The following is a 27,932-nucleotide window of genomic DNA, read 5'->3' as shown; positions in this document are numbered from 1 at the left end:
GGGTAGCAATACTTATATCTGACCAAATAGACCTCAAAGTGAAGGCCATAACAAGAGATAAAAAAGGTCACTTCATAATACTAAAGGGATCAATAATATAAGAGGATATAACCATGAGAAACATATATACACCCAATGCAGGAGCACCCAAATACATAAAAAAACTCCTGGAAGATATCAAGGAAAAGATTGACAACAATACAATCATAGTAGGGGACTTTAATATACCACTAACATCACTGGATAAATCCTCTAGACAAAAAATCAGCAAAGAAACAGCAATCCTAAATGACTCACTCGATCAGATGGACTTAACTGACATCTTCAGAACATTTCACCCCAAAGCTGCAGAATATACGTTCTTCTCAAGTGCACATGGGATATTTTCAAAAAGAGACCACATATTGGGTCACAAGCAGAGTATCCCCAAATTCAAGAAGATTGAATACATACCAAGCACCTTCTCAGACCACAATGGCATAATATTAGAAATAAACTACAATAAAAACAATCCAACCGAAACCGGTTTGGCACAGTGGATAGAGCGTCGGCCTGCGGACTTTAAGGTCCCAGGTTCAATTCCGGTCAAGGGCACGTACCTTGGTTGCAGGCACATCCCCAGTAGGGGGTGTGCAGGAGGCAGCTGATCGATGTTTCTCTCTCATCGATGTTTCTAACTCTCTATCTCCCTCCCTTCCTCTCTGTAAAAAATCAATAAAATATATTTTAAAAAAATTAAATGGTAAATTTCAGAAATAAACAATTCGTAAGTTAAAAAAAAAATGATCCAAAAAGTAAGCTTTTGGAATATTAGGGTAGAGAGTAGCCATTTGTTCTGTGTAATAGGAAGAGTCCTTTATTAAAGCAATATATATATTTTTAAAAAATAAAAAAAAATAATAAAAAAAATAAAAAAATAAAAATAAATGATCCAAAAAACTCAAACACTTGGAAGCTGAATAGTATGCTATTATACAATGATTGGATTACCAATGAGATCAAAGGAAAAATTAAAAACATCCTGGAAACTAATGACAATAAAAACACAACAATCCAGCCGAAACTGTTTGGCTCAGTGGATAGAGCGTCGGCCTGTGGACTCAAAGGTCCCGGGTTTGATTCCAGTCAAGGGCATGTACCTTGGTTGTGGGCACATCCCTGGTGGGGGGTGTGCAAGAGGCAGCTGATCGATGTTTCTCTCTCTCTATCCCTCTCTCTTCCTCTCTGTAAAAAATCAATAAAATATATTTTTTAAAAAAACACACACACAACAATCCAAAACCTATGGGACACAATGAAAGCAGTCCTGAGAGGGAAGTTTATAGCTCTACAGGCCTACCTCAAAAAAAACAAGAAAAAATGGTAGTAAATCATCTAAATCTACAACTCAAAGAATTAGAAAGAGAGCAACAAGAAAAGCCCAGACTGAGCAGAAGGAAAAAAGATCAGAGCAGAAATAAATGACATAGAAACCAAAAAAAAAACAATACAAAAGATCAATGAAACTAAGAGCTGGTTCTTTGAAAGGATAAACAAGATTGATGAACCTCTAGCCAGGCTCACCAAGAAGCAAAGAAAGAGGACCCAAATAAACACAATCAGAAATGAAAGAGGTGAAATAACAACAGACTCCACAGAAATACAAAGGATTGTTAAAAAATACTATGAAAAACTCTGCTCCAACAAACTAGACAACCTGGAAGAAATGGACATATTCCTAGAAAAATATAACCTTCCAAAACTCCATCAGGAAGATTCTAAAAATATCTATAGGCCGATAACTATCAAAGACATTGAAGCAGTCATCAAAAAGCTTCCAGGAAAGAAAAGCCCTGGCCAAACGGCTACACAGGGGAGTTAAACCAAACATTTAACTAAATGTTTAACTAAACATTTAACTAAACATTTAACAAGAACTAAAACCTGTCCTCCTCAGACTATTCCAAAAAATTCAAGAGGAAAGCACACTTCCAAACTCATTCTATGAAGCCAGCATTACCCTAATACCCAAATCAGATAAAGACAACATAATAAAAGAGAATTATAGGCCAATATCCCTCATGAAAAATAGATGCCAAAATCCTCAACAAAATTCTAGCAAATTGGATCCAGCAATACATCAGAAATATCGTACACCATGACCCTGTACGATTTATCCTGGGGATGCAAGGATGGTACAATATCTGCAAATTAATAAATGTGATACATCACATAAATAAATTGATAGATAAAAATCACATAGTCATATCAATTGATGCAGAAAAAGCAATTGACAAAATCCAACACCCTTTCTTGATAAAAACTCTCAGCAAGTTGGGAATAGAAGGATCATACCTCAACATAATAAAAGCCATATATGACAAACCCACAGCTAACATCATACTCAATGGACAAAACCTAAAACCATTTCCCCTAAGAACAGGAACAAGACAGGGATGCCCACTCTCACCACTCCTGTTTGACATAGTACTGGAAGTATTAGCCATTGCGTTCAGACAAGAAGCAGAAATAAAAGGCATCCAAATTGGAAAAGAAGTAAAACTGTCATTATTCACAGATGACATGATACTGTACATAGAAAACCCTAGAGACTCCATCAAAAAATTATTAGACTTAATAAATGAATTCGGCAATGTAGCTGGATACAAAATTAATGCCAAGAAATATATGGCATTTCTTTACACCAACAGTGAACTTACAGAAAGAGACTAAAAAAGCAATCCCATTTACCATCGCACCAAAAAAATTAAGAAACCTAGGAATAAACTTAACTAAGGAGGTAAAAGACCTATACGCGGAAAACTACAGGATACTGAAAAAAGAGATAGAGGAAGACATAAACAGATGGAAGAACATACCGTGTTCGTGGATTGGTAGGATCAACATCATCAAAATGTCCATACTACCTAAAGCAATCTATAGATTCAATGCACTCCCCATTAAAATACCAACGGCATATTTCACAGACCTAGAACGAACGTTCCAAAAATTCATCTGGAATAAAAAAAGACCCTGCATAGCTGCAGCAATACTGAGAAAGAAGAACAAGTAGGTGGGATCTCAATACCAGATCAAGCTTTATTACAAAGCCACTGTTCTTAAAACAGTCTGGTACTGGCACAAGAATGGACATATAGATCAATGGAATAGAATAGAGAACCCAGAAATCTACCCAAACCACTATGTCCACTATGTTGGGAAAATTAGACAGATACATGCAAAAAAATGAAACTAGACCACCAACTTACACCATACACAAAAATAAACTCAAAATGGATAAAAGACTTAAACATAAGATGGGAAACCATTAAAATACTAGAAGAATCCACAGGCAGCAAAATCTCAGACATATGCCAAAGCAATTTGTTCACTGATACTGCTCCTAGGGCAATGGAAACTAAAGAGAAAATAAACAAATGAGACTACATCAAAATAAAAAGCTTTTGCACAGTAAAGGTAACCATCAACAAAACAACAAGAAAGCCCACTACATGGGAGAACATACTTGCCAATGTTATCACTGATAAGGGTTTAATCTCCAACATTTACAGGGAACTCATACAACTTAACAAAAGGAAGATTAACAATCCAATCAAAAAATGGGCAATGGACCTAAATAGATACTTTTCCAAAGAAGACAGTAGGAAGGCCAAGAGGCATATGAAAACATGCTCAGTCACTAATTATATGAGAGATGCAAATCAAAATGACATTGCGGTATCATCTCACACCTGTCAGAATGGCTATCATCAACAAATCAACTATCGACAAGTGTTGTTGAGGATGTGGAGAAAAAGGAACCCTTGTGCACTGATGGTGGGAATTCAGACTGGTGCAGCCACTGTGGAGAACAGTATGGAGTTTCCTCAAAAAACTAAAAATGGAACTCCCATTTGACCCTGGGATCCCACTTCTGGGAATATATCCCAAGAAGCTAGAAAAACCAATCAGAAAGGATATATCCACCCTTATGTTCATATAGCAGCACAATTCACCATAGCTAAAATTTGGAAACAGCCTAAGTGCCATCAGCAGATGAGTGGATTAAAAACCTGTGGTACATCTACACAATGGAATACTACGCTGCTGTAAAAAATAAGGAATTCTTACCATTTGCAACAGCATGGATGGAACTTGAGAGCATTATGCTAAGTGAAATTAGCCAGTCAGAGAAAGATAAATACCACATGATCTCACCCATTTATGGAATATAATGAACAACATAAACTGATGAACAAAAACAGATCCAGAGATAGAGAAGCAGCGATCAGACTGTCAAACCTCAGAGGGAAGTAAGGGGCGGGTGTGGGTAAGGAAAAGAGATCAACCAAAGGACTTGTATGTATGCATATAAACCCAACCAATGGACACATACAACAGGGGGGTGTGGGCATGAGTGGGGAGTAGGGGGGTTAATGAGGGGATGAGGACACATATGTAACACCTTAATCAATAAAAAACTTAAAGATCGAAGAAAAAAGAAGAAGAAAAATCCTGATAAATAGAAACCATGCAAACTGATCAAGAGTGAGAAAAAAATTAAATGAATGAACATAGGAGGGACCTATATGTGTACATCTAACATTTGTGCCATTTGAATCTGAGAAGAGGAAAAAATTGGTACAGAAAAAAATATTTGAAAAAATAATGGTCTAAATTATACCACATTTGATAAAAAGTAAAATTACAGATTTAAGTCTCAGAAACCCAAATGGTTAAACTAAAAGAAAATTATGCCTAGATACACCATAATCTGGTGAAAACACAAGAGAAAGAAAAAAAATATTGAAGCAGCTGAGAAAAATGACTCTATGTATAATGGAGAAACGATCTATAAAACTTCAGATTTTCCATCAGAAATAATGGAGGCCAAAGGTAGTGAAATCACAATCCAGAATCCTATATTTTCATGAAAATATCTTCAAAAATGAATGTAAAATAGAAAGATTTTCACATCAACGCAAAGAAACTGACTGCCAGGAGATTTATTCTAAAAAATGCTAAAGGATGTTCTTCAGAAAGAAAGAAAAAACAATTATACTAGAAGAAAACTTCAAGAATGAATGAAGAACAACAGAAATGGTAAATAATTTGGGAAAATATAATAGATTATTTTTTAAGTATTTAATATGCATGTGACTGTCAAAAACAAAAATTATAACATTGTTTGAGAAGGTTTTCACTGTATATAGATGTACTCCATATAACAATTAAAGCAAAAAGGGGAAGGGCAAAGGGTTCTGTGTGGTTGTAAGGTTTCTATTTTCACTTGAAGTGACAAAATATTAACTCTCAGGATATTGTGAAACATTAGGTCTGTATATTTTAATCTAGAAAGCAATCACTAAAAAACTGTACAAAGAAATATAGTAAAAAAAGTCAATAGATCAATAAAAAGGGAATACTACAATAAAATTCAACACCCCCCAAAAATAATTCAGAAATAAGAAAAAATGAATGAAAAAGAGAAGAGATAAATAGAAAACAGTAAAAGAGTAGACATAATTCCAAACAAATCAATAATTGCATTAAATGTAAATTGTATAAATTGCAAATTGTATCAATTCTAAAAGATAGCAATGTTGGATTAAAAAGAACAAAAGTAAACAAGATCCATTTATATGCTCTCTGTAAGAAACACTACAAGTTTAAATATAATGATTTCTATAGATACACAGTAAAAAAATGGAAAACATACAAACATTAATCAAAGAAATGCTGAAGTTACTATATTAATGTCAAAGTACATTTCAAATGAAAGAATATTACTATGGATAACACACATTATATAATGATAAAAGGTATCAATTCATAAAGGGAATATAACAATCTAAACATGTACCTATGAACAGAACTTCACATTTCATGAAGCAAAAAATGATATAAAAGAGAAAAAATCAAAAGTAAAGATACAATTATACTTTGAGATTTCAACATCTTTTCCTCAGTAATTGATAGAACAAGTAGAGAGAAAATGACTAATGATATAAAAGAACAGACAGCACTAATAATGAACTTGACTAAATTGACATTTATAAAACACTCTACCCAACCATAGTAGAATAGACTTTTTTTTTAAGAGCTCATGAAAAATTGATCAAGAAAGACCATATCCTGGGCCATAAAAATTTAGGAAATTAATATGTTGGTATCATGCTATGTATTTTCTTTGACCATAACAGAACTAACCTAAAAACCAGTAATAAAAAGATATCTTGAAAAAGTGCAAGTATTTGGAAATTAAGTAACACAGTCCTATATAATCAGTGTTTCAAAGAGAAAGACAAACTAAATTAGAAAGTTATTTGAACTAAATGAAAACCAAAATAAAACATCAAAATTTGTATGATGACACTAAAGCAGCACTTGGGGAAAATTCCTAGTATTAAAGGCTTATTTTAAAAAAGAAGAAAATCTCAAATCCATGATATAAGCTTCTACATTAAAGTTCTAGACAAAGACAATGCAAGGTATCAGAAGAAAGTAATAAATATAAAAGCAGAAATCAATAAAATTGAGGGACAACAATAAAGAAAATGCAATGCAATGAAATGTTTTTTAAAATCAATAAAATTGATAAACTTATAGACAGATTGAGGTAGAAATAAAAGTAGAAAATACAAATAACCATATCAGTGATGAATTGGTATACCTCTACAGATTCCACAGACTCATAAAGGAATGTTATAAACAACAGTTTGTCCATAAATTTCCATGGGATTTTTGGATCCCTAGACTTGAAACCACATATTTTATGAACAAGTCATCAAGTATAGAATTCCAGTGAAGAGTCTGTGCTGCTGAGGGAAAAAATGGGCATATGCTCTGAATCCTCAACCCTGAGTCAGCCTTTTCCTTAGCCTTAGATTGGCCCACTTGTCACTGAAGAGTGCTAAAGGCAGGATAGTTGATCGGAAACTCAACCCAGATTTGAAGTATAATGAATAACCCCTTTTTAGAATTCCAAATTTTTTTGAGATGGCGTAGTTAACATGGCTTCTCTCTTAAAGTCTCTGAGAGACTCAATAGCATCCCAGGCTGTCCCTCAAATTGGTGCTACTAACAGAACTGATTGTCTGCCAGCAGCATCTCCTATAGATCAGTAATTTTCATAAACAGGTCCATAGCAAAATTTTCAGCAGCCTGTGGTAAAAACTGGAAAATTAAGTATAACAGTATATTTTTATAAAGCTATATTTATCACATTTAAATGACATTGTATTTTGAATTTATTATGTCTTTCCTATGGAATCCAGAAATAGAAGAGTCCAGCCCATTGTATTGGCTGGATTTTCCTTTACTACTTCATTTCTGAAGCCATGTTTTTGAGAGCTCAGACCTGCTGTTGTTATTTCCTATCACCTCGCCTTTGACAGAGTTCCCTGGATATGATTGGGTACTGCATCTGACATCAGTTATATCTTCTACACGATTTCAGGAACATGCTGCTAACTTTCTCCCTTGGAATCACACCCACCCCTTTGTGACCTGATCCTTCCCTGTGTTTCCACCAATTTGAACTTGGTTTAGAATTATTGGATCTTCTCTGGGCTACTGCTCTCAAATCTCTTGCTTCTGACATTTAGATATTTTTCAAAATTTGCCATTTTATCTCAACCCTCAGATTTGAAATTCTAGATTGCTTTACAGGTTATAACCTTTCCTTCTTCCTACAAAGTAGGAATTAGATTCTCTCTCCCTCTAACTACTCTGTCTCTGGCCACCCTAAATAAATATGCCCCACCAGTAATGTTCCCTACCTTGGTGTAATCCTGAGAGTAGGAGGTGCAATTCTGGAGGCTTTACCTGGATGGCTAGTGGAATTGCTGGCAATTCTGCAGGTCCTTTAGCTGGCTACTATGGTTCAATAATTTCCTACTGGCCCTGAGCTTACAGATTCACTCACTAATCCAACTGCCTCTTATGAGCCAACGTCATAGCACTCTGTTCTTTCCTCTAGTAAATACATTTGTCAGAGTGCCTTTCTAGTGATGTAGCTCATCATCTGTATTTTCTTGACACGCAGACTTTATGGTTCTTCAGTGAAGCGGAATGGTGTTTTTGATCCCGATGAAGTGGGCAGGGAGATGGGACATCCTACATATGCAACCAGCCAGCCCACTCTTAGTATAAATAGGGATTTCCTGGCAGCACTATGCAGGATGTTCAACCTCCCTGCCCATGTCAAGGTTGACTGCTGCATCATGAAGTTCCAGTTTCTGTGAAAGAGCTTGCTGTTGATTGATGCTTCTCTGTGTGAACAATTTCATGAAGGCCTGTCCCAGCCTGGTCTCCTGTTCCTGATGAACTGGCTGTAAATAATAGTCTAAATCATTTAAGACCAATTAACTAATAACCCACCTCTTACTCAAACTTAAACCATATATGTCTAACAATATAATTTTCCATCAGCTTAAATAAATAGAGAAAATTCTCCTGACACAGGTGCCAAGTTATAACATGGGTTACAAACACTCTCCAGTGCCACTACCAATTTAGTCAACCCTTGCTAAATAACATAAATCTTGAAATAAGGAAAGCCTCTCTAAATAAGACACAGAGACTTGGGCTGCATACATTTGTTGCCCAAGCTATCCCAGTTGAAATGAACCATCTCGTATGTGTCACAAATTATTTGGCAAAAACACAGATCTAGAGGCATCATCCTGAGACTTGATGCTTTGTGGCTATGCAATCTGACCACCACATTCTGAAATAAAGAAACTTATCTGGGAATGATTCTGTCAGCCTCGTTATTTTAGCTGAGCAAAGTTTGCATGATGTACTTGTTCATCTCAGCATGCTTAGAGACAGGGAGAGAGAGAGAGATAGAGAGATATAGATAAATTATGATAGATGATAGATAGATAGATGATAGATAGATAGATAGATAGATCTATATATATATCAGTTGCCTTCTGTATGTTCCCAACCGAGGATTGAACCGCAACCCAGATATATGTCCTGGCCAGGAATCGAACCTGCAACATTTTGGTGCACAGGATGACGCTCAACCAACTGAACCACTCTGGCAGGGCATTTTTCAACCTGTAAAACTTTGCAAATCTGCAGTTCCACCTGGAACTGACACCTGAAAGGTTAAATATAATATAATATATCATATAATATCTTTTGAAAAACACTCTGGATTGGCTCCCCTGTAATAGTCTCACAATTCAACCCATCTACCCTGGAGCATTCCATATGATTTGTCATTGAGCTAGTTCCTTTTAAGCTGATCTCAAGTCTTTCCCTATTGGCATATGGTAAATATTTCCATTTCTCTGTTGATATTGTCTTCAGAGTTGAATAGAAGACTCAACCATTTTATGGATCTAGGGTGGTAGGAAAGGGAAAAGGACAAAAAGAAATCATAGATGTTTTCCTGGTGCTCTGCCTAATGAAATGTACATGAATGGGAAATTCTGTTATTTGTACTATGTGGCTCTACTCTCTCGGTAGTGGGAGGAAAAGAAATGATGTAGGCAAAGGAATAGATATAATTGCAGCTTTAACTTTATGCCTGTAGATTTTCTGGGTCTGTTTTTTTCGTGTGTTTTTTTTTTTTTCCAATTTTTACTTTTTTTATTTTTTCAGATCTATGAGACCATTAAACCCTTATCCATTTCCATTTTTCTGGTAATTAGTGTCGATGAGAATCTTTTCATATGCCTATTGGCATCTATATGTCCTCTTTAAAGAAGTTTTCATTCAGGTTTTTGTCCATGTTTTAATTGGATTGTTTGATTTTTGGTGTTGAATTTTATAAGTTCTTTATAATTTTGGATATTAACCCCTTATCAGATGTAGTGGCAGATATATTCTTCCATTCAGTAGGTTGTCTTCATTTTTTGATGGCTCATTTTGCTGTGCAGAACCTTTTAAGTTTGATGTAGTCACATTTGTCTGTTTTTTCTTTTGTTTCTCTTCCCCGAGGAGCTATATCAGAAAAAAATATTGCTAAGAGAGATGTCAGAGATTTTACTGCCTAAGTTTCTATCTAGGATTTTTATGGTTTCAAGTCTCAAATTTAAGTCTTTAATCCATTTTGAGTTTATTCTTGTGTATGGTGTAAAAAGGTGGTCAAATTTCTCTCTTTTTTCATGTATCTGTCCAATATTTCCAATACCATTTATTGAAATATTTTTAAAAATATGTTTGGTTTTGCCTTCACTTTATTACATTAAGCATACCCTTAATCTGGTACTTTATCTTTTTTATAAAAAAAACTTATTTGAGTATGTCATTGCTGTAAGGTGATTTCTAAGTCAATAGGAAAAGTATGCTTTTTAAAAGTGTATCTAGTATTCATATTTTATCTAGTCTTGATGATACTAGTAAGATTAAAATTAGCTAACTCTCCTAGGTACTTGAATCATAAGTAACATGATCACTCCATCATTCTACTTTTATTAATGATCAAATAGACTATAAAATATTCTTTTGAATAATGCTTTATCACAATAATTCTTTAAATCCCTAATAGCATATTCATAAATACTGAAATGTGTATTTTGTTAAAGTTGAGTATTCTAAATAATAAATAACTGAACTCTGACCAAGTAATTTATCATTAGGAGTTTTTAGATCAGTGTTTCTAACTGCTTTGGCTATTATTAATTTGCAATGAAATTTGTTGGAATGCATTATTTTCTACAATACATTTCAAGTAAAAAATATAGGACATAAACCATAAAATAAATATACTTTTACCTTATATTTATATGCTAATATTTACCAAACAATATATTCAATTCTAAAGTAATAGATACTGATACTAATGTCAACAACATAGTGTCAGGGAACAGGCAGATTTCTTAAAGCATCAAGTAGCAATTGTGATTTTAGATCACTCAAAGTAGCACAGGTCAAAGAGACACCACCTACAGCCTTAGTCAGGTCATCTTAGTAACTGCTGTTTGTATACATGTCACCTACACTCCCATCTGCTTTAGTTAGTGAACCTCTTGATTACTTGCAGTAATCACCCAAGGCTTGGAAATACATCTTCAAGTGAATTTAGGTATTTGACCTGAATGCTCCCAAAATCTCCCTTCTTTTACATCATAGGTTGAAACTACTTTTCATATGTCTAATTTTCAAACATCTCCGCATCCTAAGTTTTACTAATGCCTTATGCTTTTTATTTATTCTTTATTTAAACAGTTTTGCTCTTCAGAATTATGAGAATAGATTATAACTGAGTGTGAAATTTTAATTAACAAAAAACAGAAAGTACTCCTAAAGCTTTTAATAAGGACCAGAAAATAATATTGGTATACAATTTAATTGGTAAAAGATAATTATATTATATGTCATATATATTATTTATATGTGTGTGTATGTATATGTGACTTGTAAAGTTGTGGCCGACAATTGAATTATCACCATTTAAATATATTTCCCTATAACTTTCACAAATTTAAGTTTAAAAAAAAAACAGTGACAATGTGTTTTAGAAGCTAAGTATTAAGGTAGTATATTGTACAACAGAAATGTCTTTTTCAGCTTAAAACATTACTCAAATTACTTGTATGATTAGAAAAATATTGAAATGGGTTTTAGTACAACTAAAGTATTTTATTAATTCATGGATGTATTCTTTTATTTGTTCCAAAATCAGTTTAAGGCATTTATCCATATAACATTTATGTGTTTAATAAATTTATGTGTTTAATAAATATTCAGTTTTTAATATGCACTAGACAGAGGGAGATGATTCAGAAGGCAAACACTATACTTGTTTTCACAAGTTTATAGTATAGCGAGGAGTATTAAATGCTAGAAAACTAATTAAATAAATTGGGTAAAAGAAAAGCTAACATGTAGTAGGACATTTTTCTAATACATGCAGCAATTAACAGAGAAAGGAGAAAGCCAAAGAAAAGCATAAACAAAAAGAGCAAACAAACAAGCAAATAATTAAAAAAAAAAGAAACCCTTGGGATGTTAGGACTTCATCTGAGACCAGAAAATGGGAAATATTTTCTATAAAGAACCAAATGGTATGCATTTTAGTCTTTGCAACTATTCAACTCTACTGTTGTGGGGTGAAAACAGGCTTGGATAATTCTTAAAAGAATGGGTGTGCTCCCAATATAGGAGCACCCAAATACATAAAAAAACACCTGGAGGATATCAAGGGAGAGATTAATAGCAATACAATCATAGTAGGAGACTTTAATACCCCACTATCACCATTGGACAAATCCTCTAAACAAAAAATCAGCAAAGAAACAGCAATCCTAAATGACTCACTAGACCAGATGGAATTAATTGACATCTTCAGAACATTTCACCCCAAAGCCACAGAATATACATTCTTCTCAAGTGCACATGGGTCATTTTCAAAGATAGACCATATGCTGGGTCTCAGGCAAAGTCTCTTCAAATTCAAGAAGATAGAAATTATATCAAGCATCTTCTCAGATCACAGTGGCATAAAACTGGAAATCAACTACAATAAATACAATCCAAAGAAATCAAACACATGGAGACTAAACAGCATGCTATTAAACAAGGACTGGGTCACCAGAGAGATCAAGGAAGAAATAAAAAACATCATGGCAACAAATGACAATGAAAACACAACAATCCAAAATCTATGGGACACAGCGAAAGCAGTCTTGAGAGGGAAGTTCATAGCTCTACAAGCCTATTGCAAAAAACAAGAAACAATGGTAATAAATGACCTAACCCTACAACTCAAAGAGCTAGAAAAAGAGCAGCAATAAAAGCCCAGTGTAACCAGAAGGGAGGAAATAACAAAGATCAGAGCAGAGATAAATGACATAGAGACCAAAGAAACAATACAAAAGATCAACAAAACCAAGAGCTGGTTCTTTGAAAGGATAAACAAGATTGATGGACCTCTAGCCAGGCTCACCAAGAAGCAAAGAGAGAGGACCCAAATAAACAAAATCAGAAATGAAAGAGGTGAAATAACAACAGACCCCGCTGAGATACAAAGGATTGTTACAAAATACTACGAACAACTCTATTCCAACAAACTGGACAACCTGGAGGAAATGGACATATTCCTAGAAAAATATAACCTTCCAAAAATCAATCAAGAAGAATCTAAACAGCTCAATAGGCCAATAACTATGGACGAAATTGAAGCAGTCATCAAAAAGCTTCCGGCAAAAAAAAGCCCGGGGCCTGACGGCTTCACAGGAGAGTTTTACCAAACATTCAAGGAAGAACTAAAACCTATCCTCCTCAGACTATTCCAAAAAATTCAAGAGGAAGGAACATTTCCAAACTCCTTCTATGAAGCCAGCATCACCCTAATACCAAAACCAGATGAAGACAACACAATGAAAGAGAATTACAGACCAATATCCCTCATGAACATAGATGCCAAAATCCTCAACAAAATTCTAGCAAATCGGCTCCAGCAATACATCAGAAAGATCATACACCATGACCAAGTAGGATTTATCCCAGGAATGCAAGGATGGTACAATATCCGCAAATCAATAAACGTGATACATCACATAAACAAGTTGAGAGACAAAAATCACATAGTCATATCAATTGATGCAGAAAAAGCATTTGACAAAATCCAACACCCTTTCTTGATAAAAATTCTCAACAAGGTGGGAATAGAAGGCTCATACCTCAACATAATAAAAGCTATATATGATAAACCCACAGCAAACATCATACTCAATGGACAAAAACTAAAAACATTTCCCCTAAGAACAGGAACAAGACAGGGATGCCCACTCTCACCACTCCTGTTTGACATAGTACTGGAAGTATTAGCCATTGCAATTAGACAAGAAGAAGAAATAAAAGGAATCCAAATTGGAAAAGAACAAGTAAAGCTGTCTTTATTTGCAGACGACATGATATTGTACATAAAAAATCCGAAAGACTCCGTCAAAAAACTAATAGACTTAATAAATGAATTCGGCAATGTAGCAGGATACAAAATTAACGCCAAGAAATCTATGGCCTTTCTATACACCAATTGTGAATTTACAGACAGAGAGACTAAAAAGGCAATCCCATTTACCATCGCTCCAAAAAAATTAAGATACCTAGGAATAAACTTAACTAAGGAGGTAAAAGACCTATACACGGAAAACTACAGGACACTGAAAAAAGAGATAGAGGAAGACGTAAACAGATGGAAGAACATACCATGTTCATGGATTGGTAGAATCAACATCATTAAAATGTCCATACTACCCAAAGCTATCTATAGATTCAATGCACTCCCCATTAAAATACCAATGGCATATTTCACAGACCTTGAAAGAACTCTCCAAAAATTCATCTGGAATAAAAAAAGACCCCGAATAGCCACAGCAATCCTGAGAAAGAAGAATAAAGTAGGAGGGATCTCAATACCAGATCTCAAGCAGTATTACAAAGCCACTATTCTCAAAACAGCCTGGTACTGGCACAAGAACAGACATGTCGATCAATGGAACAGAATAGAGAATCCATATATTGACCCAAACCACTATGCTCAATTAATATTTGACAAAGGAGGCATGAACATACAATTGAATAAAGACAGTCTCTTCAATAAATGGTGCTGGGAAAATTGGACAGATAAATGCAAAAAAATGAAGCTAGATCACCAACTTACGCCATACACGAAAATAAACTCAAAATGGATACAAGACTTAAACATAAGACGGGAAACCATAAAAATACTAGAGGAATCCACAGGCAGCAAAATCTCAGACATATGCCAAAAGAACTTCTTCACTGATACTGCCCCTAGGGCAATGGAAGCTAAAGAGAAAATAAACAAATGGGACTACATCAAAATAAAAAGCTTTTTTACAGCAAAAGGAACCATCAACAAAACAACAGGAAAGCCCACTGCATGGGAGAACATATTTGGAAATGGCATCACTGATAAAGGTTTAATCTCCAACATCTACAGGCAGCTTATACAACTTAATAAAAGGAAGATAAATGATCCAATAAAAAAATGGGCAACGGACCTAAACAGAATCTTTTCAAAAGAAGACAGAAGGAAGGCCAAGAGACACATGAAAACATGCTCAACGTCACTAATTATCCGAGAGATGCAAATCAAAACAACAATGCGGTACCATCTCACACCTGTCAGAATGGCTATAATCAACAAATCAACAAATGACAAGTGTTGGCGAGGATGCGGAGAAAAAGGAACCCTTGTGCACTGCTGGTGGGAATGCCGACTGGTGCAGCCACTGTGGAGAACAGTATGGAGTTTCCTCAAAAAACTGAAAATGGAACTCCCATTTGACCCAGTAATCCCACTCCTAGGAATATATCCTAAGAAACTGGGAACACCAATAAGAAAGGATATATGTACCCCTATGTTCATAGCAGCACAATTTACAATAGCTAAGATCTGGAAACAGCCTAGGTGCCCATCAGCAGGTGAATGAATCAGAAAACCATGGTACATCTACACAATGGAATATTATGCTGCCATAAAAAGAAGGAATTCTTACCATTTGCAGCAACCTGGGTGGAATTGGAGAACATTATGTTAAGTGAAATAAGCCAGTCAATGAAAGAAAAATACCACATGATCTCACTCATTTATGGATAATAAAGGACATTATAAACTTGAACAAAAAGATAGATATAGAGGCAGTAAAGCATCAAACAGTCTCTGTCAAATTACAGCAGGAAGGTTAGGGAGAGGTGGGGAAGATAAGAGATCAATCAAAGGACTTGTATGCATGCATATAAGCATAACCAATGGACGCAAAACTCTGGGGGGTGAGGGCATATATGGGAGTGGTGTGTGGGGGGCAATGGTAAGATATGTACACATATAATACCTTAATAAAAAAATTGGGAAAAAAAGAATGGGTGTGGCTGTACGCCAATAAAATTTTATTTATCAAAACAGGTAACCAGCAGGATTTGGCACATGGACCCTAATTAGCCCACCACTGACTTTGAGGGCTAAGAAAGGTGAAGCTGAAATGTAGTTGAGGATTGATGGAGATGATTCAGAATTTTCTTCAATGCTGTTGTTTGGAGTTATCAGGTATAGAGCTATATATATATATATATATATATATATATATATATATATATATATATACATACACACACATATATATATATTAGGGTGAGGTTGGGATTAGAAAAATAATCCTGGCATGCAAAAATATTTTGCTTTAACAGCAGAAGATAAGCAATATCAGTAGGGATAGCTATTAGATTTCTTGAAGGACATTTCTATTCAAAAAAGAAAAACATTTCTTTTTTATTGTTGACACTAATACATATGTCCCCATTTCCTCCCCTTTGCTCACCTCCACCCAGTCTCTGAAAAGCAAAATAAATTTAAATATCACTCACCCAAGCCACTAAAAATGTCATGGTAAATTTGAATATTTTAAGCTTAACTTCATTAGGTTCTGAGAGACTCTATTTTAAATAAGAATCAAAGGTCTCAATTCAAATAAGCACAACAAACTCATATATATGTGTCTTTCACTTTGCACAAAGCTCTTGACCTGGATGAGGAAATTCCCCTCCAGTCCTAGATGGTTGATTTTATCACAAAAGGGGGTTGGATTTTGTCAAATGCATTTTTGTGTATCTGTAGTGATAAAAGGTATTGTTTCCATTATTCCATTAATAAGGGACATTACATTAACTGATTTCCATTTGCTGAACCAACTTTGTGTTTCTTAGCATAAGGCCTTTTTCTTGGTGTTCAAACCTTTACCTTTGTTTGTACTTCAATTACATCATGTATTTATTAAAGTAGTATTATTTAAATCCACCTCCTTTCCCAAACACACACTTTTTCTCTCATAATTACTATGCTCATTTATTTCCCATTTCCCCCCTTTTTAAATTTATGTGGGTGTTTTGTCCTCTCCTTTTTATTCTCAAAGCTGTTTTTATACTCAATAAGTTCTACTTGTAACAGTATCCCCACAATGCATTGATTAAGTTTCCACGTTTTATCTTCTCTTCTCTGAACCTGTTTTTACCCCCTGAAAAACACCTGGCAATTGTCTGGGAAGGTCTATGAAGGGACTGTCTATCACTTAGTCTCTAAAGACAGGTTACAAGAGGAGTGGATCAGAAATGCTCCAGAAGTGGTATTGAGGAAGAAGTCAGTTTAGTGGTTGATTCAAGATTTCTCTCTCCTATATAAATTGCAAGAGAGAAGTTTTTGAGTATATTTGTAACTATTTTTAAGTCCTTGCTGTTAATTCCATCATTTATATAATTGCATAATCTGTTTCTTGTTTGTTTTTTAAGCTCTTTTTGGACACTGCCATTTATTTTTTATTGAATTTATTGGGGCACCTTTGGTTAATAAAAATTTTCAGGTGTACAATTCCATAATACATCATCTGTATATTGTATTGTGTGTTCACCAACCAAAGTCAAGTCTCCTCTGTCACCATTTATTCTCCCTTTTACCTTCTTTTACCTCCCCCACTCCCCTTTCCCTCTGGTAATCACCATACTGTTGTCTATGAGTTTTTGTGTGTGTTTTTTCTTAATCCTTTACCTTTTTCATCAGTCCCCAATCCCTCTCTCCTATAACAGCTGACAGTGTGTTCTCTGTATCTATGAGTCTGTTTCTGTTTTGCTTGTTTATTTTGTTTATTAAATTCCACATACAAGTGAAATCATGTGGTATTTGTCTTTCTCTGACTGGCTTACTTCATTTAGCATAATACTTTCCAGGTCCACCCACGTTGTTTGTTGCAAATGATAAGATTGCATTCTTTTTTAAGGCCGAATTATATTCTATTGTGTAAATGTACCACCGTTTTTTAAATCCATTCATCTACTGATGGGCATTTGGGCTGATTTCAAATCTTGGGGCTATTGTAAATAATGCTACAATGAACATAGGGGTACATATATTCTTTTGAGTCAGGGTTTTGGGATTCTTCAGATATATTTCCAGAAGTGGACTCACTGCATCATAGAGCAATTTTATTTTAAAAATTTTGAGGAATCTCCATATTGTTTTCCACAGTGGCTGCACCAATCTGCATTCTTTATATATTTATTTAATTTACAGACTCCTGAATTAGTTGATTCTGACATTTTTGTCAATTTTCAGGTTGCTTTTAAGGAAGAGAGAATTTTGGAAGTCCTTAGTCCACCATTTTTGCTGATGTCCAAAATGCAATATTTTGTATTATAAACTTCTTAAAATTTTTAACTCTCAGAGTTTAGAAATTGTACAAAGTTTTGCACACTGAAATCATATTATTAACATAGAGAATTAAAATGATTTTGAATAGAAGTATGAAAGATAATATGGAAATATTATGTTCATATTAATTTCCAAGTATCTAAGAAGTGCATTATACACTTTTTCTAAATAAACCTATAGGGAGTGGGGGGAGGTAGAAGGAGGTAAAGGGGGAATAAATGGTGACAGAAGGAGAGTTGACTTGGGGTGGTGAACACATAATACAATATACAGATGATGTATTATAGAATTGTACACCTGAATCCTGTATAATTTATTAACCAATGCTGCACCAATAAATTCAATTAAAAAGAAAAAAATGAAATAAAGTATATTGAAATTTAAAAAATATTTTAACATTAGTAATTGTTTTTTTAATTATTTTAATACTTGTTAGCATTAATAATTTATGCCAGTCGTGTCATTATCTTGTAATTTTGTTTATGTTTTATTTTTGTTGCAATTATTTTATTCAGTTTACTTTACATTTTTAAAGAAATGTTGCCATAGTCAGAAGTTTTATATTTATATGTAGCCAAATCTGTCATTATTCTCATGTGTATAATCATTTAAGCTTCCTTCACCTTTGATATTAGTTAAATATCCAACAATTGGGTAAATATCCCACTGACTTCCTCTTGTTTTTCTTTGTGTAGGCTTTAAATAGTCAACTATTTAATTTTACTAGAACTTATTTTTATATGTGAAGTAAGGTGAGAATCTACATTTATCTAACACATTTTCTTTTATCATTGATTTTGATGTCTTATTATCATAAACAGTATGACCTATTGCTGTACTTTTTCTTTTATGTTTTTATCCATTTAATTCTATATCTGTACATTATTATTATACACTAATCTCCCTTTACCTGCTAGAGATATGTTCCAAGACCCCCTAGTGGATGCCTGAAACTGTGGATAGTACGGAACCATACATAAACTATGTTTTTTCTAGATATACACACCTATAATAAAGTTTATTTTATTTTATTGTTTCTTTATTTATTAAGGTATTGCATATGTGTCTAATTTATAAATTAAGCACAATAATATATTTATAATAATAGCAATAATAAAATAGAGCAATTACAAAAATATACTGTAATAGAAGTTATGTGAATTTGTTCTCTTTCTCTCTCTCTCAAATATCTTATTGTACTCTATTCATCCTTCTTCATGTGATGATGTGAGATGATAATTGTATCATATATACTCAAAATTATTTAATAAATTTCAATGCATATTCCTAATAAACACTTTTTAGAGATGAGAATAGAAAAGCTACTTAGAGAGGTGTAAAATTTAAAAATTATAAATTATTTATTTATGAACATTTTCATTTAATATTTTTGAATTGCAGTTGACTGTGGTCAACTAAAACTGTGGAAAGCAAAACCATAGAAAGGGAGAACTACTGTACTGGCTGTTGTATTAGACTATATTTAAAAAATAGCTTTTCAATTCTCATCTCTAAGAAGTGTTTATTAGGAATATGCATTGAAATTTATTAAATAATTTTGAGCATATGCCTATGTGATTGGATAACGTGAGGTGAATGATGCAGGCATTGTGACATAGCATTAGTGTACTATAAGAGTTAGTGAACACAAGAACTGTGATACAGTGACAGTTGATCTGATAAGCAAGACAACTACTGACTAATAGGTGAGTAGTGTATACATGGCTACACTGGACAAAAGGATGTTTCACATCCTGGGCAGGAAGGAACAAGACAATGTGAGATTTCATCATGCTACTCAGAGAGGTGTGAAATTTAAAAATTATAAATTATTTATTTATGAAAATTTTCATTTAATATTTTTGAATTGCAGTTGACTGTGGTCAACTGAAACTGAGGAAAGTGAAACCATAGATAAGGGAGAACTACTGTACTGGCTGTTGGATTAGACTATATTTAAAAAATAGCTTTTCTATTCTCATCTCTAAGAAGTGTTTATTAGGAATATGCATTGAAATTTATTAAATAATTTTGAGCATATAACAGGATGAACTATGTATAGTTTATTGTGTTTAAACTACTGCAATACTATATTTATATCTTTAATAATATATTAAAAAATCCTTACATTCATTAGATTTAAAAAAACCTAGCATTAGTTAAGTGTATTTTTCCAGGAAACTTTAAGTGATTATATCATTTATGCCTGACAATAACCTTATAAAGTAGTTACAGATTAAAGCCCGAGATTTGGTAATGTTGATGCTTAAAGTGATGCAATTAATAATTTTGATCTGAATACATATTGAAAGCTGTGATTTCACACTGTTTACTCAGTTTGCATTGTACTTCATTTAGAATTTTTCTATATTAGTAACTAGGAATTCACTGTATAATGGAGAGACAAACATGCAAAACAAATGTCACTACAATGAGTTAAGTGTTATGGTAGAGGTAGTGTACCTTATGTTCTGTAAATACTGAGTATGACATACTTAACTCCCTCCAGGTATATGAAATAAGCCTTCTCAGAGATGGTTGGAGAGGGAAGAAGGTGAAGTTTGGATGAAGGAAGAGATTTGGAGAAAATGTCAAGGAGCTCAGCAATGATGTCATAGAGTACACTATTTGTGAATGAGGGAGTTAAAGAGCTGGAAAGAAGAACTTTATTTTGAGAAGTAGGAAGTTGATTATAGAGGTCGAGCAGTTCTTAATTTTTGACATATTGTAAAAGTAGCCATTAAAATCACATGGCTCTATGAATTTCCAGGAAGGTAGTGCATTAAAATAATGCCTTTTGCTATATTATCTGGCATGTACTCCAACTATGTAGTATCTTATAGTTACTCTACTGCCAATGTTTTAGGTTAATTCAGGTTTTCTTATTCTCCAGATTCCCTTATCCTGTCAATAATTTAGAAATCATAGCTGGGAGTGAGCCAAGAACTCCTTTTACCACTTCCCCATCTTAACTGAGGAGATAAAATTTATGTTGAACTTAAGTATTATTTTTAATTCTAGTCACATCATTATAATTTTTATAAACATTTAAAATTCTACCATGCATTCAATGTTCTTATTAATTCCTGGTAGGCTTTTAGATTTCTTTTTGTTTGATTTTACAGGTCTTATATGAAATGTTAAGAGCAGTTTCTAGCACTTTTACATATTAAATAAAAAGATATTCTTTTACTTTAAGCATGGAATGGAGGGAAATTATTAAGGAGAAAGGTATGCCTAATTGCCCAAAGCAGCACTATCTTTTTTCAGATCATCATCCAAATATCTCTTTAGCCTTCCTAAACATAGCAAATTGATTTTGAAAGGAGATGAAAGAAAATTTTATGGTCAAATAGACCAAAATAAGGCAGTGCTGTCAAGTAGATGCAGATAGAAATAAAAAACTGATAGAAAAAGCACTCTGCTAGTTAATATTCTCTGGAAAACCTGACAAGGATAAGAAAAGCTTTATTTTAGTGTGGGAAAGAAATGCTTACAAAACAGAATATTATTTATTACATAATTTTCTTTGTAGAACTTGATAGATGAGCATAGGGTTTCTTTCAGCCAATAATTAGTACAAGGTATGGCTCCAGTTTTGAATCAGGAAATTTATTTTTTTTATTATTCTGTCATTTTTACAATAACTAAATAACATTATAGATGCTGATTACCTAATATTACTTGATATTACTAGTAGTGTTCAAGTCACATTTTAACTTCCTACTAATCCTATATAATAAAAACATAATATGCAAATTGACTGAACGGCAGAATGACTGGTCGGCAGGGGGTGGGGCTGGTGAGCAGGCAGAGCCAGGCCAACCAAAGCACGTGCCAGCGGGCAGAGGGAGGGGATAGTGATGGGGGGTTGGTGATGACCAGCTGTGGTGGAGGGGCAATGTGGGGGGGAGCCGGGGCCGGCCAGCGCTGTCCCCTGATCGGCCTGCTGGGTCGCCTCCCTCAGCTGGTCTGGGAGTGGGCCTAAGCCATCAGTTGAACATCGCTTGAGGACTCCCGACTGTGAGACTGTGCAGGCCAGGCTGAGGGACCCCTCCCCCCGAGTGCACAAATTTTTGTTTACCAGGTCTCTATTTAATCATATAAAATGGTCCATTGTCCTACAAATTCTTAACACTGGCTAGGTACACAGTAAGTATAGATTTAGGTTCCACAACATCACAGGAACGTCCCTAAGATGATTAAAAACCTTAAAAATAAATCTATACGCTTTCATTAGAAAGCTAATGTTGCTTAGCTTTCAGAGAAAAACACCATTAATTCTGGATTAGAAGTATTCTTGCACAGATATTTCCTCATACCACCAAGTCGAAAATTTGAGTAAAGAGGTCATAAGTATGTCATGAAGAATTAGGCTACTCTGATATCTGCTTTCTATTCTAATCTCATTCCTGGCCAATTTCCCCTTTCACTTTCCCATGCCTTTGCACATGTTGACCCTTTTGCTTAAAATTATATCTGTAAAATACCCCTTCTTTAGATTCCTTTCCTAGTCTACCAGGCACACTCTTTCCCATAATTAAAGACCCAGCTGAGACAGTTATTCATCTATGAAGTCCTTTCTAAAACAGCACATACTTTATTTTCCTATATTTTCCCATACTTTTTCAAATGTATTCTAAGTATGTATGTATCATAGTGTACATATTTTCCTTTAAATTTCTTTATTTCTCCTGGCACACTGTAAATGTCTTGAGGTTATAACCTGCCTTAGTACTCTGTCATGTTTCATATAGCTCAGTTAATAATGTAGATGTCAGTCTCTATATATTCTATGGTGTCACAATTTTCCTGACTATGACATAATCAGCCCCACCCAGACTCTGGACCAAGGAGAGACAGACCTAACAACTCCTATAAACCGTCTCTGGTCTTCGGCGGCCAGGCTGCTTAACAGCTAGCTGGTCTCACTGAATAGATTCCTGGTACCTAGATTTCCTACAATCCTTGCTACAAAAAAAGATCTATGGTTGACTACAGACATAACTTGTCGTTCTGTCTGGAAGCAGAATATCTACTTTTGGTCTTCCATATCTCATCTCAGGTCTAGATTCCATCGCATTAAAATCTTCTCCTGTATTGTATCTTCTCTCAAAACAATATCTAGACTATTGAGCCTTTTGGCTCTGAGCTGACAATAAGGAGAGCAGTGTCGTCTGGGCAGTGCTTCAGAGACCTCCACCGAGGACAGCTCCACCTCAGGGGAGGGGAGGGGGGGCTCGAGTCCCCTCCCTGCAGGTCTCTCGGATCTTACTATCTGGGCTAAGGTGAGAGCAGGCCTGAGGAGAGTGATTATAGCTAAGGAGCCACATTAGCCATCTAGATGGTAGAGGTGCTCACAACTGATGCAGAAACTGCTACACCAGGCCCCTGCAAACTTGGGGGGGGGTGAAGGTCTGTGCCCCACCTCTGTTGACCCCCAAGTTCTCTCCTGATGACCCCTTTGCGACTGTACCTGTCTTAAGTTGTTTCTTCCCTGAGGAATCTTACCCGTCTCTGGCTAACCAGCCATCCTCCAGGGCCAAGCAGGGTGATGTGAGGTTTAGTTCTGTCTCCTTGGTCGCCTACACCCCTTTGGCCTCCATGCCCAGCACCTGCCTTGGGATTTCCTCGCCTGCTGGCAGGGTCCCAGCACTGATCACATATCTTGTGGAACCTAGGTTTCTTCTCCAAGGAGGCCCAGCTCACCCCACTGGGTGAGAGACAGATCCATGGTACCAGCCATCACGAAGCTTCAACCTTGGCATGAACAGAAGCTCAGGCAACAGGTGTGGACAATTGGATTGTGAGAAGAGGGGCCCTCTTGGCCAAAAGGGCAAGAGGGACCAATTTAGAATGCTCAGGTGCCTTCCCATGGGGCCCTCTACAAAGTGGAAGGGATTAAACCCTTTCATGTCCTTTTTAAATTGCTGCCAGACATTCAAAGAATTAGTTTGTAAGTTTGTTTGGGATAATTGTATATTATGCTGTTGTAATTCTAAAATATCTAGAGATGTGTTACCTTTGTCTCCAAGCACCAAAAAGATGACTTTTTATTTATCCCCAAGGGTGCGAGGTACTATTATAGGTACTGGGGGTAACACAAATCTGGGAAAAATTATAATGACATTGTAGAATAATATCATGTAAGGATATTCTTTGCTCTATGCCATGGCAATTCCATTTCAAACTGGCTGCCAATTTCTTTTTGTATAGACAAGGTCTTAGCTACATTTTGTACACCTCTCCCAGGAGCAAGTAGTGATAGTTCCTTTCTTTGGTATCCACACAAGCCAAAAACCTCTCTTTAATTTTACATACTAAGGAGCAATGGTTTGATTTGGTGTCATACAAAAGGGAAGCTGGGTGGAGACCCCTGTGTAATTATACTTCCTTGCCCCACCCATGGTCCTCCTGGATGACCAAGGTGTTTGGTATTATTGGTGACTACATTAGGAGGGGGATCAACCCTCGTAAGGCCTCTTACCCATGAAGAGTCAGGAACATAAGTCCAAAATACTTCCCCATTTGCCCCAGGTAATCTTACTGTACAGCTGATGACTGCTATCATGGAAAGAAAGATGTTCTCAGGCATCCTTGGTATTCTGGTTACCTCACAATTTATTTTTATTTTTTAAATTTTTTATTTTTATTATTATGTTTTTTATGTGTCCTTGTTTCCACATTAACCCCATCATGCCCCGCCCCCCTGTTGTCTGTGTCCATTGATTAGGCTTATTGCATGTACACAAGTCCCTTGGTTGATCTCTCCCCCTTTCTCCCACCAACTCCCTCCTTCCCTGAGGTTTAAAGATCTGATCGATGTTTCTCAGTCTCTGGATCTGTTCTTGTTCATCAGTCTATGCCGTTCATTATATTCCACAAATTAGTGAAATCAAGGTCTCCTGCCTTCATGGCTGCTTTGCTTCCCATGCCCAGCTCAAATCGGAACCCAGGTAACAGAGACTTGGCCGACAGCATTTGCCCTCTCACTGAAACAAGACTTGATGGAGATGTCTTGCACCCATGATGCGGGGAACTGGGGTCTTTGATATCTAAATCCAGCCTAGCACCAGGAATGCTCAGGGCCTACTCAAGAAGGCAAGTAATCCTCTCCACTAATATTTACAGGGTAAAATAAGATGGTTGTTAGAGTATTAAATTTGACAGTAAAATAGTAGTCAAGTTTTCAGACTAATTCAAATTGGCCAATCGAAATAAGCAAATATTCTAGAAAAATTAATTGTACTGGACAAAAAAGCTGTACCTAAAGTGTTAACTAAAATTTTTATTGGTAGTTCAACTCATGCTAAAATTGTGTAACAACAACAAGCCGAAACCAGTTTGGCTCAGTGGATAGAGAGTCGGCCTGCGGACTCAAGGATCCCAGGTTCGATTCCGGTCAAGGGCATGTACCTTGGTTGCGGGCACATCCCCAGTAGGGGGTGTGCAGGAGGCAGCTGATCGATGTTTCTCTCTCATCAAAGTTTCTAACTGTCTACCCCTCTCTCTTCCTCTCTGTAAAAAATTAATAAAATATATTTAAAAAAATAAAATTTTGTAACATATAATGAACCTAAAGCAGTCACATTTTAGTGCAAAAAAAGTAAAATTTAAAAGCTATCAAGATTAGAGCATAAAATTTCCAAAAGCCTCCCAATATTTAAACCAAAACAGGGGGGATAGTAGAAGAATATCATGTAAGGAAAAATATCCTGTAAATAAATTACATCTAGAAAAATTTTACTTTAGAAAATTAACTTTCATTTGTAATGCTAACAGCAAGACACCCAGGTAAAACACACATGGTGTCAAAACAAGCCAAAGGAAAATCGTTTGGGCAAAAAATGAAAAAGGATCGCAAATCAAATTTATAGAAAAGCTTCCTTTATTAACTTTTAGTTGAGAATATGTTTGTATATTTTCAGAAAACAACTCCGAGACCATGTGGATTCCTGCAACAGAGAGGAATTGACAGGAGTGCTCCAGCCATGAAGACAGAAGAGAAACAGTCCAGAGATGGAAGACGCTGATGATGCCTTGCCATACTAGCAGTCAGCAGATGTGCATCACTGCAGGTTGCCCAGGACCAAACCAGAGAGGGTCGGAACTGCATTACCACCATTTGTCCACCATCCAAAACTGAAATATCATTGCTGTTATGTACACATAAAGAACTGTTGGACATAGAAATTAGGACTCAAAAGAACTGTTGGCCCATAAAGAAACTCACTATAGACTGAAAAGAAAAAAAAAGAAACTGCTACACCAGCTGAAGGCCTCCTTGGAACAGGAGTCAAATTTTCAGCCAAAGGTTTGTGGTTTGAGATTGAATCTGCACATGATGATGGCTGCAGAGTGACTGCAAGACTAAGGAACTCTGAAGTAAAAGATCTTCTTAGTCTAAGTCAGTTCTTTGGCTTTGACTTTCTCTAGCTGTGAATGTACTGGACAGATTCCTGTCCAAAATGAAGATGCAGCCCAAGCACCCTGGATGTGTAGGACTGAGCTGCTTCTACATGGCTATAAAATCAATAAAAGTGGAAAGGAATGTCTATTGGCAAGTGACTTGATCCAAATAAGGGAGTATAGGTTCACAGTTTAAGACTCAATGAGAATAGAAAAGACTGTGTTGGAGGAGTGTTGGAAAGTCAAAGCTACTTCTGCCTTTCAAATTCTGCAACTCTATTCACTCATTCAAGAAAACTTGCCATTTGAAAGGAGGAATAACCTTAGTTTTGAAAGACTAGAAGCTCAAAGCATTCCATTGCAAGATCACATTTTCTAAATCTCAGCCTTTTGTGTTGGCATTGTCTATCATTGCATTGGAGATCCAAGCACTAAGTGTGTAGAGTGAACAAAAGTAGAATAGCTTTAGAAACATTCCAAGATAAATGGCAGAGATTTGACCTTCTGGCAAGAGTTCGTAGCCAAGTGTTTAACTGAATATTCATCAAACAAGTGTTCTGAACCAAATGCTCAGAAGTCAAAATGTATTGTTTCTGGGTGAACTGCACAACAATTGAATCATAGTTATGACAGAATAATGCCCCTCCCAACAATTCCTTAATTGGATTATTGCAGCAACAAAAACTCTTCTCTGAAGCCATTTTCCACAATCCTGAGCTATGTATTCCACAAAATTACAGTAGATTTAAGCTATGAAACCTTAAAACATCACAACTAGATTAACATTGATGTTCTCAGATCTGGGAAAACTGCCTAATTAACATTACTCTGTAGTGGAATAATGCCTAAATTTGAATTCATCTGAGGCATACAAACAAAGCTAAGAACATAATGTGAAATGTTAATATGTCTGGGAATCTTTATTTCTAAAATTGATCCAATTTCCATATCAGATCAATATATTTATGTGGTATTAAAAAGGGTAACATTTTTAAATGGGGGAGGGCGTATATAATACTCTCAACAATAAAGATAAGTTGTTTTCTTTTTTTTTTTAAAAAAAAGAAGGGTAATCTAGACTCTGGTTGGCTGGCTCAGTTGGTTGGAGCATTTCTCATACACCAAAAGTTTGGCAACTGAATAACCGATCAACATCAATGTTTCTCTCTTTCTCTTCCTCTCTCTACCTTCCTCTCTCTCTCTAAAAATCAATAAAAACATATCCTTTAGTGAGGATTTTTTTAAAAAAGGTATCTTACTCAATTTAAATTTATATTTTAAATGATGAGATTTGCCTCAAAACCAACATTTTACAAATGCACTTTTAAGGCATAATAATGGTTACTATTTTAAGCAG

The 27,932-nt window shown here is 35.3% G+C and overlaps 1 protein-coding gene and 1 pseudogene across 2 annotated transcripts in view; one reads left to right on the top strand and one right to left on the bottom strand.

The window, feature by feature from the left end:
- HTR2C (5-hydroxytryptamine receptor 2C) overlaps positions 1-27,932 on the bottom strand; it is a gene marked incomplete at both ends in the record, with an annotated part of 203,092 nt that overhangs the window by 104,224 nt on the left and 70,936 nt on the right. The window lies entirely within an intron of this gene.
- Positions 26,778-27,236, top strand: LOC307095496 (cyclin-G1-like; annotated as a pseudogene). Its single transcript has one exon. The product of its transcript is annotated as a cyclin-G1-like (transcript).

Source organism: Cnephaeus nilssonii, assembly GCF_951640355.1.
Source record: "Cnephaeus nilssonii genome assembly, chromosome: X".
NCBI lineage: Eukaryota > Metazoa > Chordata > Mammalia > Chiroptera > Vespertilionidae > Cnephaeus > Cnephaeus nilssonii.
This window is presented reverse-complemented; position numbering and strand designations above follow the sequence as displayed.